The following is a 13,449-nucleotide window of genomic DNA, read 5'->3' on the forward strand; positions in this document are numbered from 1 at the left end:
TGCGTGTCTGAGTGATGCGTGTCTGAGTGATGCGTGTCTGAGTGATGTGTGTCTGAGTGATGTGTGTCTGAGTGATGTGTGTCTGAGTGATGTGTGTCTGAGTGATGTGTGTCTGAGTGATGTGTGTCTGAGTGATGTGTGTCTGAGTGATGTGTGTCTGAGTGATGTGTGTCTGAGTGATGTGTGTCTGAGTGATGTGTGTCTGAGTGATGTGTGTCTGAGTGATGTGTGTCTGAGTGATGTGTGTCTGAGTGATGTGTGTCTGAGTGATGTGTGTCTGAGTGATGTGTGTCTGAGTGATGTGTGTCTGAGTGATGTGTGTCTGAGTGATGTGTGTCTGAGTGATGTGTGTCTGAGTGATGTGTGTCTGAGTGATGTGTGTCTGAGTGATGCGTGTCTGAGTGATGCGTGTCTGAGTGATGCGTGTCTGAGTGATGCGTGTCTGAGTGATGCGTGTCTGAGTGATGCGTGTCTGAGTGATGTGATGCGTGTCTGAGTGATGCGTGTCTGAGTGATGCGTGTCTGAGTGATGCGTGTCTGAGTGATGCGTGTCTGAGTGATGCGTGTCTGAGTGATGCGTGTCTGAGTGATGCGTGTCTGAGTGATGCGTGTCTGAGTGATGCGTGTCTGAGTGATGCGTGTCTGAGTGATGCGTGTCTGAGTGATGCTGTGTCTGAGTGATGTGTGTCTGAGTGATGTGTGTCTGAGTGATGTGTGTCTGAGTGATGTGTGTCTGAGTGATGTGTGTCTGAGTGATGTGTGTCTGAGTGATGTGTGTCTGAGTGATGCGTGTCTGAGTGATGCGTGTCTGAGTGATGCGTGTCTGAGTGATGCGTGTCTGAGTGATGCGTGTCTGAGTGATGCGTGTCTGAGTGATGCGTGTCTGAGTGATGCGTGTCTGAGTGATGCGTGTCTGAGTGATGCGTGTCTGAGTGATGCGTGGCGTGTCTGAGTGATGCGTGTCTGAGTGATGCGTGTCTGAGTGATGTGTGTCTGAGTGATGTGTGTCTGAGTGATGTGTGTCTGAGTGATGTGTGTCTGAGTGATGTGTGTCTGAGTGATGTGTGTCTGAGTGATGTGTGTCTGAGTGATGTGTGTCTGAGTGATGTGTGTCTGAGTGATGTGTGTCTGAGTGATGTGTGTCTGAGTGATGTGTGTCTGAGTGATGTGTGTCTGAGTGATGTGTGTCTGAGTGATGTGTGTCTGAGTGATGTGTGTCTGAGTGATGTGTGTCTGAGTGATGTGTGTCTGAGTGATGTGTGTCTGAGTGATGCGTGTCTGAGTGATGTGTGTCTGAGTGATGTGTGTCTGATGCGTTTTTTAAGTTTTTTTTACATTGAATAATTGTTTATTGCTGCTTCATTATTGTTATTTTTATTGTGATTTAGTTTCAGTTTTATTTACAATTTTTATAATTAAAAATAGGAATATTCCTTACATAAAAAACTGCATTGTTGCTTAATAAGCATTTAATAACCATTTCACAATAAGGTCTACCTGTTGTAATCGGCGCATGTTTCAAATACAATTTGATTTGTGTGTTTAGGCACTGGACTCCCTCTGACACTGGGATTCTGAATATCTAGAAGTCTGAGCCGTCAGTGGACGGGGACGGGAGGGTTATTCTACTAGTTGACATATGGAATTGTTTTAAGGTGGTCATATCATGGATCATTTAGCTATTTGATTTTGAATTACAGTACCCCTTTAGGTAAAAAAGGAGAAGAACTAATGTTTGTGAGAGCAGGCAGGTGACTGTAATATAGTCTGCCTGCAACATGCCCCATATTCAACTGTAATTCAATTCAAAAATAAAATTTATTTATCCCCTGTAGGGGCAATTACTAGGCACCCTATGGCATCAGGCTGGCACTGAGTCTCACAATGACATCACAAGGGGTCACATGTCCAGTCACATGACCATACATACACAGTAAAACACATGATAACAACAGATGTCATCCCCCTTAGTGTCTACAACATGGTCATCATAGAGGAGGTTCACTGGACAAAGATCCCTTCAAGTTCTAATGATGATGTCATTTCCATGTTTCACAGTTCAGGCCGAGGGAGATTTACATTTACAGTAGAGAACATAGAATTAGAACGTAGAACTTTGATACTCTCTATCTCCCCACACCTACAGTACAGAACATAGAGAGTATCAGAGTTCTACATTCTAATTATATCTCCCCTCACCTACAGTACAGAATGTAGAAGGAGGAGAGGAATGGAGGGAGGTGACCACAGTCAAAATACAAGGATTGTAGTAACAGGGTGCTATTTGAGATGGCCTATAGAACCTATAACTGTAGAAATGTATACTGTGGAATAACCAGAAATAAACATAGTCACCCAATGGAGTCATGAGGAGAGGTCCACAACTGGAGTTCTGAGGGGAGGAGAGGTCCACCACTGGAGTTCTGAGGGGAGGAGAGGTCCACCACTGGAGTCATGAGGAAAGGAGAGGTGAACAACTGGAGTCCTGAGGGGAGGAGAGGTCCACCACTAGTCATGAGGGGAGGAGACGTCCACAACTGGAGTCATGATGGGAGGAGAGGTCCACCACTGGAGTCCTGAGGGGAGGAGAGATCCACCACTGGAGTCATGATGGGAGGAGAGGTCCACCACTGGAGTCCTGAGGGAAGGAGAGGTCCACCACTGGAGTTATGAGAGGAGGAGAGGTCCACCACTGGAGTCATGATGGGAGGAGAGATTCCATCACTGGAGTCCTGGGGGGAGGAGAGGTCCACCACTGGAGTCCTGAGGGGGGTAGAGTTCCACCACTGGAGTCATGAGGGGAGGAGAGAGGTCCACGACTGGAGTCATGAGGGGAGAAGAGGTCCACCACTGGAGTTCTGAGAGGAGGAGAGGTCCACCACTGGAGTCATGATGGGAGGAGAGGTCCACCACTGGAGTCATGAGGGGAGGAGAGAGGTCCAAGACTGGAGTCATGAGGGGAGGAGAGGTCCACCACTGGAGTCATGATGGGAGGAGAGGTCCACCACTGGAGTTCTGAGAGGAGGAGAGGTCCACCACTGGAGTTCTGATGGGAGGAGAGGTCCACCACTGGAGTCCTGAGGGGAGGAGAGGTCCACCACTGGAGTCCTGAGGGGAGGAGAGGTCCACCACTGGAGTTCTGAGAGGAGGAGAGGTCCACCACTGGAGTCCTGAGGGGAGGAGAGGAACACCACTGAAGTCCTGAGGGGAGGAGAGGTCCACCACTGGAGTCATGAGGAGAGGTCCACCACTGGAGTCATGATGGGAGGAGAGGTCCACCACTGGAGTCCTGAGGGGAGGAGAGGTCCACCACTGGAGTCCTGGGGGGAGGAGAGGTCCACCACTGGAGTCCTGAGGGGGGTAGAGTTCCACCACTGGAGTCATGAGGGGAGGAGAGAGGTCCACGACTGGAGTCATGAGGGGAGAAGAGCTCCACCACTGGAGTCCTGAGGGGAGGAGAGGTCCACCACTGGAGTCCTGGGGGGGAGGAGAGGTCCACCACTGGAGTCTTGAGGGGAGGAGAGGTCCACCACTGGAGTTCTGGGGGGAGGAGAGGTCCACCACTGGAGTCCTGAGGGGAGTAGAGGTCCACCACTGGAGTCATGAGGGGAGGAGAGAGGTCCACGACTGGAGTCATGAGGGGAGAAGAGCTCCACCACTGGTGTCATGAGGGGAGGAGAGGTCCACCACTGGAGTCCTGAGGGAAGGGGTGGAGAGGTCCACGACTGGAGTCATGAGGGGAGAAGAGCTCCACCACTGGTGTCATGAGGAGAGGAGAGGTCCACCCCTGGAGTCCTGAGGGGAGGAGAGGTCCACCCCTGGAGTCCTGAGGGTAGGAGAGGTCCACCCCTGGAGTCATGAGGAGAGGTCCACCACTGGAGTCATGAGGGGAGGAGAGGTCCAGCACTGGAGTCCTGAGGGGAGGAAAGGTCCACCACTGGAGTCATGAGGGGAGGAGAGGTCCTCCATCAGGAAACATTGTAGCTAAACATCACAATAAATTAATGTTAGATGTACAGCATGTATTTCTTTATTGTTGTAGTGTTTTGGTTAAATCAGAAAACAAACTCCTCTAATAATGGCTATGCTCCCTGTGATGGTGTCTGGTTGTGCAGTCTGTATATACTATGACCCCTGTGGTTGGATCTGGTACTGCAGCCTTTCTATACTATGGCGGGGAGATGGAGAGACGCAGACAGACAGACAGACAGACAGACAGACAGACAGACAGACAGACAGACAGACAGACAGACAGACAGACAGACAGACAGACAGACAGACAGACAGACAGACAGACAGACAGACAGACAGACAGACAGACAGACAGACAGACAGACAGACAGACAGACAGACAGACAGACAGACAGACAGACAGACAGACAGACAGACAGACAGACAGACAGACAGACAGACAGACAGACAGACAGACAGACAGACAGACAGACAGACAGACAGACACATGTAAGATGAGGGAGTAAACATGTCTAATGATAATGGCCTTATTTCTATCATGGCATTTTGGATGACTGTCATTCATATTCCATTCGCCCAGTTCAATGTAACACGGATATATTTTAGCTACTACATATCATGATACTCTAATGTTCCCTATAGCCATCATGAGGTTGCTACAACCTAGCTAGAAAGGCTAGAACGTAGGTTCACAGGTCAACAGAAACATTAGAGTAATCAAGGTGACAAACAGTGACACATTCAGTACCACCTTGTACACTCTGGTCTGCATCTACCTGATCTAGGATGTGATCATTAATCCGACAGTTGCAAACAAGACTTTCTCTTGGTCAAGTTCAGGTATGTTTATCCAATTTCGTTCCGTTTGCTTTCATTTAAAAAAAAATGAATGAATGAATACACCTCTGATTACATTCAAACACAGGCCACTTTCAAAGCAGACACCGACAAACAGCATGATCACATTGCCCATTGTAGAATTCCTTCTTACATCTCTGCACTATACTCCTCTCACCTTTTCCCTTCACCTGTGGACTTCAGTGCACAACACATCAGCTGTCTGTGAACAGGAGAAAAAACATTTCCAAGCCAAACCTTCATATCATGACTGCTAACGCTACACACAGCCTACATCATTGTTACCATATTAGCTAACGTATTGTCAACATATCTACTAGAACTAATGCGGTAGTAAACACGCTACAATCATGCAGTACAGTGTACAGTCAGCAAGCAGTATAGCAGTTACACCGGTGGGCGCAGGTGGCAATAAATGAATAAAACCAAAATCTTACCTTGACTTTTAAGAGGTCCAGTGCTGGATAGCCGTAGCCAGCTAGTTAACATACCATCCCTCTCTGTTTGAGACGGTTATTTGAGCAACTAAACTAGCTAGCTGCATTAGATGCAGCTAGCTTGAGAACCATGAGCCTCCTAGGTTCTGTATTGAAGTCATTGTACCCAGAGGAGGATGAAAACTAGCTGTCCTCCGGTTACATGGTTCTACCCTGCAGAGTGCTGTTGAAGCTACTATAGACATTCATTGCAAAACAGCTGTTTTAGTGAAAATAAATACTGGCTGTGCTTATACAGCTGAATACCCTTCACTGGAGGAACACACAGGGTTAAACTAGGGTCATTTCAGTGACTAGAAATCATATTTCTGAGGTTAATAAGACAACTAAGTAACACTGCCTCTGTGTTTGAGTAATCAACTCAACAGTAAGATTTGATTATTTGAATCAGCTGTGTAGTGCTTGGGCAAAAACCAAAACGTTCACCCCTTGAGGTCCCCAGGACTGAGTTTAGGAAACGCTGGCCTCGCCACTCACGGTTAAATGATTAAATGTCGCCAACATGTGTCTAATAGGCAGAAATACAAGAAACAAGAGCTGAGTGGAAATAGTTATGAATCAATGTATTATTAGTTGATCAAATAATCTGTGTATTTATTGTCTTAAATGTTGATCTTATTTACAACATGATGCTTCTACTGTATTGACACTAAACCTGTAAAAACTGCAAAGGTATTTAACGTATATAAAATACGTAATAATGAAACATGTGATGACAAAACACGTGATATCATGACACTGAACAATATATTATTACGTAATATAAAATTATAATTAATATAAAATGTAAAAAACTGCAAATGTTTAAATGTATGTAATGTGCTGATTACATGTTTTTAAACAAAAAAATAATATAATATAATAAAATATAAAATATATAATAAGTAATAATGTCTGACAGCAATACAAAGTAAATCGTCATCAAACACATCAGGAGAAACTTGTTCCAGGCCTCCAGTGGTCTAAGGCACTGCATCACAGTTACTAGCTGTGGCACTAGAGATCCTGGTTCAGTCCAGGCTCTGTCGCAGCCGGTCACGACTGGGACAGAGGATAACTGGCCCAGCGTCTTCCGGGTTAGGGGAGAGTTTGGTAGGCAGGGACGTCCTTGTTCCATTGCGCTCTAGCGACTCCTGTAGCGTGTCGGGTGTGACACAGTCGCCAGGTGCACAGTGTTTCCTCTGACACATCGGTGTGGCTGGCTTCAAGGTTCAGTGGGCAGTGTGGCTTGGTTGGGTTATGTTACGGAGGACACGTGGCTCTTGACCTTCGACACTCCCGAGTCCGTAAGGGAGTTGGACTGGACATGATAACATGCTACATTAGACTATATATGGATAACATGCTACATTAGACTATAGATGGATAACATGCTACATTAGACTATATATGGATAACAGGCTACATTAGACTATATATGGAAAACAGGCTACATTAGACTATATATGGATAACATGCTACATTAGACTATATATGGATAACATGCTACATTAGACTATATATGGATGACAGGCTACATTAGACTATATATGGATAACATGCTACATTAGACTATATATGGATAACAGGCTACATTAGACTAAATAAGGATAACAGGCTACATTAGACTATATATGGATAACAGGCTACATTAGACTATATATGGATAACAGGCTACATTAGACTAAATAAGGATAACAGGCTACATTAGACTATATATGGATAACAGGCTACTTTAGACTATATATGGATAACAGGCTACATTAGACTATATATGGAAAACAGGCTACATTAGACTATGTATGGATAACAGGCTACCTTAGACTATATATGGGTAACAGGCTACATTAGACTGCATATGGATAACAGGCTACATTAGAATATAGATGGAAACAGGCTACATTAGACTATATATGGATAACAGGCTACATTAGAATATATATGGATAACAGGCTACATTAGACTATATATGGGTAACAGGCTACATTAGACTATATATGGGATAACAGGCTACTTTAGACTATATATGGATAACAGGCTACATTAGACTATATATGAATAACAGGCTACATTAGACTATGTATGGATAACAGGCTACATTAGACTATGTATGGATAACAGGCTACTTTAGACTATATATGGATAACAGACTACATTAGAATATATATGCATAACAGGCTACATTAGACTATGTATGGATAACAGGCTACATTAGACTATATATGGATAACAGGCTACATTAGACTATATATGGATAACAGGCTACATTAGACTATGTATGGATAACAGGATATTTTAATGTGCGTAAACATACAATATATAGTGTATAAAATGTACTTTAATATCAGGTTTTAAAAGTGAGATTTTCATTGGACAGTTACTTTAAGGTCCTGCTTCTGTTATTCTATTAAACCTTCTCTCCAACTGCTTCTTACCCTTTGTGCTTTTTGTCCCTTCCTGCCTCCCTTCCAAGATTAGAACATCATGCAGTCCATGCATCTTTTCGACAACATAATTTAATGACACTTCCTGTGGGTGTGGCCTAACAGAAGGGACACATATTTACCCCCACTGCTCCTGCCCCAAGCTCTATCCCAAAACACTCAGTGGTGCTGTCATGGGCATAAAAGGTATCTCTCCATGGGATCTCCACTCTCCCCTCCACTCCTTGGCCCTCTCTGTCCCCAAAGAAAGACAACCTACCTGGGAAGGTCGGTCAACAATTAGGGGGTCAAGAGCCACGACATGTTGGAGACCATAACACTCATTCTATATGACATCACATTCTCACTTAACAATGACGTAATGTATTCACTAACTACTAGTTGGACAAAATGGGGAACTGTCATTCTTATATCAGGCAATAATCTCACTGCCTGGTCTGAACTTGTTAACTGTGAGATGTATTATTATCAATCATCGAACATTTCAGAATGTTCCATCTCTGTGTTCTGGAATGGAATGCCCTCGCTGACTGAATTACCCTTCACACTCCAAACACAGATGTTATGTCATGTTGAGTGTTTTAAAAATGACAATGAATAATATTTAATGTAACTGGTTGTGTGTCTAGGTGCTGGACATTGCTCCTTCTGAAAGTGTCTGTGTATATTTTGTACAGACATGATGATGATGATGAAGATGAATGAACCACTATTGCCCAAATCTCTTATTTGTAGTTACTGTAAAGTACAAGAGGTGTGATTTTGAAAGTGTTCCATTTTCTCTCTACTGAAGATACTGTTATAACAAGTTAAAAACAATGACAATGAAGTTTATTCTTAAAAGTTTAGTTAAAAACTAAACACAGTTTACAAAAAAAAAGATTTGATATTAGCATTAACTCTTTCCTGGACGTTGAGGCAAAAGTCTCACAAGTTTGTTTCAGGAACATAACATAAAAATTTGGAATTATATACAATGCATTGGGAAAGTATTCAGACCCCTTGACTTTTTTCAAATTTTGTTACGTTACAGACTTATTCTAAAATAGATTAAATACAAATATACCACACTTTCCCATAATGACAAAACAAAAACAGGTTTTAAGAAAGGTTTGCAAATGTATTAAAACTAAAAAACAGAAATACCTTATTTAGATAAGTGTTCAGACCTTTTGCTTTGAGACTCGAAATTGAACTCCGCATCATCCTGTTTCTATCGATCATCCTTGAGATGTTTCTACAACTTAATTGGAGCCCACCTGTAGTAAATTCAATTAATATGATATGATTTGGAAAGGCACACACCCATCTATATAAGGTCCCACAGTTGACAGTGCATGTCAGAGCAAAAGGAGGATTTGTGCATGTCAGAGCAAAAGGTCGAAGGATTTGTCTTTTGAATCAGAGACAGGATTGTGCTGAGGCACAGATCTGGGGAAGGGTACCAAAACATTTCTGAAGGTCCAAGAACACAGTGGCCTCCATCATTCTTAAATAGAAGAAATTTGGAACCACCAAGACTCTTCCTAGAGCTGGCCACCTGACCAAACTGATCAATCGGGGGAGAAGGGCCTTGGTCATTGCTGCAACACTCCACCAATCAGGCCTTTATGGTAGAGTGGCCAGTTGGAAGCCAATGGCACATGAAAGCCTGCTTGGAGTTTGTCAAAAGGCTCCTAAAGACTCTCAGACCATGAGAAACAAGATTATCTGGTCTGATGAAACCAAGATTGAACTCTTTGGCCTGAATGCCAAGCGTCACGTCTGGAGGAAACCTTGCACCATCCCTACGGTGATGCATGGTGTTGGCAGCATTAGGCTGAGGGGATATTTTTCAGAGGCAGGGACTGGGAGACTAGTCAGGATCGAGGGAAATATGAATGGAGAAAAGTACAGAGAGATCCTTGATGAAAACGAGCTCCAGAGAGCTCAGGGCCTCAGACTGGGGTGAAGGTTCAACCTTCCAATACGACAAGGACCACAAGCACACAGCCAAGACAAAGCAGGAGTGGCTTCGGGAGAAATCTCAATGTCATTGAGTGGCCCAGCCAGAGCCCGGACTTGAACCTGATCGAACATCTCTGGAGAGACCTAAATATATCTGTTCAGTGATGTTCCTCATCCAACATGACCAAGCTTGAGAGCATCTGCAGATAAGAATGGGAGAAACTCCCCAAAAACAGGTGTGCCAAGCTTGTAGCGTCATACCCAAGAAGACTCGAGGCTGTAATCGCTGCCAAAGGTGCTTCGACAAAGTACTGATTAAAGGGTCTGAATACTAATGTAAATGTGATTTTGTAGTTTTTTTGTATTTATACATTTGCAAAATTGTCTAAAAACCTTTTTTGCTTTAGCATTATGGGGCTTTGTGTGTAGATTGATGAGGAGAGAACTATTTCATCAATTTGAGAATAAGTTTGAAACATCACAACATGTGGAAAAAGTCAAGGGGTCTGAATACTTTCTGAATGCTCTGTAAGATATAACTGGAACTCAAGAAATACAACATTTTTCAACGTAAAAAATATGTAAAAAAATGTTAAGGTCCCTTTCTAAATCATAATTGTTTCAAAGTCATAACTGACCCTAGATCAGAACTCCTACTCTAAGTGTGAATAGAGTCGTCCTGTGGCTCAGTTTGTACAGCATGGAGCGTGGGTTCCATTCCTGCTGGGACTTCCCATAGGAAAAATGTATTCATGCATGACTGTAATGACTGGGAATTTGGATAAAAGTGTCTACTAGATGGCATATATTATTAAATAAACTGGGTAGCTTGGTTCATGGATGCTGATTGGCTGAAACAGCATTTCAGAAGTCTATACTGTATATCAGACAATATACCACGGGTATGACGTAAAAATATTTGTTTACTGTTCTATTTATGTTGTTAACCAGTTTAAAATAAGCCGTGGAACAGTATGTTGGTCATATACCACAAACCCCTGAAGTACCTTGTTGCCATTATAAAGTTAAGCAATAAGGCCTGAGGAGGTGTGGTATATGGCCAATATACTACCGCTAAGGGCTGTTCTTATGCACAATGCAACTCGGAGTGCTTGGATGCACCACAAACCCCGAGGTGCCTTATTTTAAACTGGTTACCAATGTACTTAGACCAGTAAATACAAATGTTTATACCCATGGTATACGGTCTGGTATACCACGCCTGTCAGCTAATCAGCATTCAGGGCTCAAACCACCCAGTTTATAATGGTCAATATTCCACACCTCCACAGGCAATATATCACTTAGTTTAGATATACAGGTCCTGATACACAAGGCTATTGTCAAACTTGTTCTGTTCAGGTCTTCGTGGTTCTGGATTTGTTGTGTTCGGGTCTTCTTGGTTCTGGGTTTGTTGTGTTCGGGTCTTCTCGGTTCTGGGTTTGTTGTGTTCGGGTCTTCTCGGTTCTGGGTTTGTTGTGTTCGGGTCTTCTCGGTTCTGGGTTTGTTGTGTTCGGGTCTTCTCGGTTCTGGGTTTGTTGTGTTCGGGTCTTCTCGGTTCTGGGTTTGTTGTGTTCGGGTCTTCTTGGTTCTGGGTTTGTTGTGTTCGGGTCTTCTTGGGTCTGGGTTTATTGTTTTCGGGTCTTCTTGGTTCTGGGTCTTTTGTGTTCAGGTCTTCTTGGTTCTGGGTTTGTTGTGTTCAGGTCTTCTTGGTTCTGGGTTTGTTGTGTTCAGGTCTTCTTGGTCTTGGGTTTGTTGTGTTCAGGTCTTCTTGGTTCTGGGTTTGTTGTGTTCAGGTCTTCTTGGTTCTGGGTTTGTTGTGTTCAGGTCTTCTTGGTTCTGGGTCTTTTGTGTTCAGGTCTTCTTGGTTCTGGGTTTGTTGTGTTCAGGTCTTCTTGGTTCAGGGTTTGTTGTGTTCAGGTCTTCTTGGTTCAGGGTTTATTGACTGTACTGTAGAGAACAGAGAAGTCCTCCTCAGCTGCTTGTGCTGCTGCGGGTCTGAAGAGAGAAACAAAAAATGAAACAAAGACGGCGTCCCAAATGGTGTCACCCTATAGGGCTCTGTCTAAAGTAGTGCACTAAATAGGGAATAGGGTGCCATTTGGAACAGAAGAACAGTTCCTCAAAACAATCATCACGTCACCCCCTCATTATAGACATGTCATAGTAACTGTCCTGAGATGTCCATATTTGGGTTCATAGTTTGGCTTCATAGTGGTCAATAAGGGTCAACTGTTTTGCTTATTGATGACATCTCCTACAATAAACTGCAGCATATGAATGACCTTAATGCAGAATATGCTCATCGGGTGGCAGCACTGGGGAGGTAGAAATTCACAGCAGCGTACGGGACATCCTCATCCTCTTTGTGGGGTTGAGGCACATGGACGGTGGAGTACATAGGACCTTCCTGGTTTTTGGAGCCAGAGAAGTGGACACTGGCGTAGTGAACATCATCCTGGTTGTCTGTGTCAGCGGTCTGTGCTGCAGTAGAGTTCATGGCCATGTTTGAGATGTTGTCATACACTGGACTAGAGTCTTCCTGATGGAGAGAGAGGACAGACAACATGAGGAGTGGAAATGTTCCACAAAGAATACAGTCATCACAGTCTCCTTCTGATTCCAACAGACTCACCTGTCCAACGTCTGCTGTGTCTCTTGTGTTGGTGGGTTTGGAGGCCTTCTTCCTGTTTTGCACATTAATTGAATACATTACGTCATAAATGAAGTTAACGACAAATCAGAGGGCTACATTTAAATAATGAGCAACATGATAATATGCATTTTCACTCACCTGAACCACATGAGTCCAGAGAGACAGAGGATGAGAACCAGAACAACCACTATGATTCCTACAGCTGCAGTCAGAACTGAGGTTTGTTTCCCTATAATAAAATATGGATGATATGAGAACATGGCATTATATAATTAACTAAAATGAACTATAATACAGGACATTAATACAATACTTGTTAAGGGATCTTAGAACCCAATGTATAGTTATAAACTAAGGTGTAAAAGGCCAAAACATAATGATTAAGATTAGATTGAAACATGTAGGTTTGTATTGAGATGTAACTTTACCTGCTACAATGATCATCAGAGCTGTAGAGCTCATAGATCCTCTTCCATTCTGGGCCTCACAGTAATATTCTCCTCTGTCCTCAGAGATGATGTTAGTGATGCTGTAACTCTGTCCTGATGCTTTTGGTGAGGTTACGTTCTTCTTGTACCAGGTGTATTTGTCCACAGGTGGGTTGGCATCACTGCTACAGGTCAGAGTCACTGAACTGCCCTCCTCTATTTCACCAGAGGGACTGACTGACACTGAGGTGTTCCTTGGAGCATCTAGTAAAGGAGAATATGTCAGAGGGTCAAGACTGTAGTATACTACCTCAAATGACGTCATGTCAAAATTAAATCATATCTAAAGTCAGAGAACTATCTAAAACTATCACTTACTAAAACTATCACTCACTTATCTAAGACTATCACTTACTAAAACTATCACTTACTAAAACTATCACTCACTTATCTAAAACTCTCACTTACACAAAACATGAACAATAATAATACACTTTAGGACTTGAGTGTCTCTACTAAACTATTCTTCAAGTGTCTGAGGTACTGAACATTGTCACTATAGACATGCATATATCTATGACGTTGTCTGTCATTTCTATGTAATGATGAATATGTAGAGATAAAGCAGTAATACTCTTCTCATTGATATAAAGTTTTTGATGCTTTCT

The 13,449-nt window shown here is 43.2% G+C and overlaps 1 protein-coding gene across 22 annotated transcripts in view; it reads right to left on the minus strand.

Moving 5' to 3' along the window:
- LOC109878241 (uncharacterized) overlaps positions 1 to 13,449 on the minus strand; it is a 205,849-nt gene that overhangs the window by 74,780 nt on the left and 117,620 nt on the right. The window lies entirely within an intron of this gene.

Source organism: Oncorhynchus kisutch, unplaced genomic scaffold, assembly GCF_002021735.2.
Source record: "Oncorhynchus kisutch isolate 150728-3 unplaced genomic scaffold, Okis_V2 scaffold3072, whole genome shotgun sequence".
Classification (NCBI taxonomy): Eukaryota; Metazoa; Chordata; class Actinopteri; order Salmoniformes; family Salmonidae; genus Oncorhynchus; species Oncorhynchus kisutch.